Genomic DNA, 1,325 nt, shown 5'->3' on the forward strand with positions numbered 1-1,325 from the left:
TTCAGTAACAAGTGCAAGTTGTAATAAAGAGAAAGAGCGACCGTTAACAGGTGTGCTCTGTGAAACTAGCTGATTGTGGGCTGCTCAATCTGGCTAATTCACAGAGTGAAAAAGGGTGGGACATCTGGATGGAGGTCGTTAGAAACCAGGCTAGTCTTTCTCGCACCCAGCTTAAACAGAGTTTACTTGAGTTCTGGGTAGGGTAAATCTCGGCAGATTTAGGAAACTCAATTCACCCGTTAGACGGAGAGCTGGTAGCAACGTCTCCCTCCTCTCAGAAGAGGAAGTAGAGAGAGAGAAGGGGGGGGGAGGTGTTGTGCAACAACAAGGTGGCGCCCAACGTGGGGCCACGCCCCTTGAGAAGGGGTAGAGCCCTAGAAAACCAAGTCAGTAAAAACAGAGAGGCGAATATCTGAATAGCTCACTTGGAGGCTAGCTCTTAGGAAATAGTGTTAGTGGTGGCTGATCCGGCTGTCAGTCACAACCCTTGCAGTAACTGTATGGCATGCAGGTGAGGGAGAGCTTCTGCTGAGGATAGGCATAGGTATCCAGAAGCGGAGCCAGTAGCCAATAGCCTAAACCCATCCCTGCTTGAAGGCTAAAGAGAGGCTTTGGGGGAAAGGCGACTCGAAGACAAAGACAATCATGGATGAAGGAAAAGAAGAAGAAGAAGAAGGATCAAAACTCCAGCAAACGTCAAAAGCAGAGCAGGAGAGAAGATGAAGAAGATCCCTGTCTAGATCCCTGTTCCAGTCAGCCCCAGTGAGAGTGATTCGGTATGGAGAGGGATTTGAGACATGGACTCGAGCGAATCAAAGGAAGGTTGTCTTTGTTGGAATCGAGAAGTGGGACAGTTCTCCCAAGGGAAGGGAGGTCTCAGAAGAGTACGGGGACGAGGTCGTGCGAGGCGTGCATGGAGCCCTAGGACATGCAGGCGTGCGGTCTACACGTGAGGAACTGGAGGAACAAGACCTTTGGACGTCCCTTCAGACCATCCGATGCAGCTGCGAGACTGTGACTGTGAGTATGTGGTCCATACGCAGGGCTCCCAGGGCAGCGGATGGAAGGGTTGTTCATCAGAGAGCACATTACCCAGGGGTTCAGTCTGCATGGATGTAGCAGGCCCCATGGATAACAGAAAAGAGAGGTCAGGAGTACCTCTTGGTGCTGATGGACATGGTGTAACAGTGACAGCTGTAGAAGAGTAGGTCTTCCCCTGCAGAGAAACTCCGTTGCGTCACGGAAGGCAGGGAGGCGGAGGCACTTCTCCTTTTGGCCCAGGAAGGGAGAGGGGAAGTTGCAGCTTACAGTGTCATTGAAAACAG

The 1,325-nt window shown here is 51.5% G+C and overlaps 1 long non-coding RNA gene across 1 annotated transcript; it reads left to right on the forward strand.

Annotated features, from left to right (window-relative positions):
- Positions 1-11: 11 nt before the first annotated feature.
- Positions 12-1,197, forward strand: LOC106944347 (uncharacterized). Its single transcript, XR_001424235.1, has 2 exons — positions 12-873; positions 1,123-1,197. It is a non-coding gene; the product is annotated as an uncharacterized LOC106944347 (long non-coding RNA).
- The last annotated feature ends 128 nt before the right edge of the window (positions 1,198-1,325 follow it).

This window comes from Poecilia latipinna, unplaced genomic scaffold, assembly GCF_001443285.1.
Source record: "Poecilia latipinna isolate Pla-1442-1.1 unplaced genomic scaffold, P_latipinna-1.0 Scaffold8244, whole genome shotgun sequence".
In the NCBI taxonomy this organism is placed as follows: domain Eukaryota; kingdom Metazoa; phylum Chordata; class Actinopteri; order Cyprinodontiformes; family Poeciliidae; genus Poecilia; species Poecilia latipinna.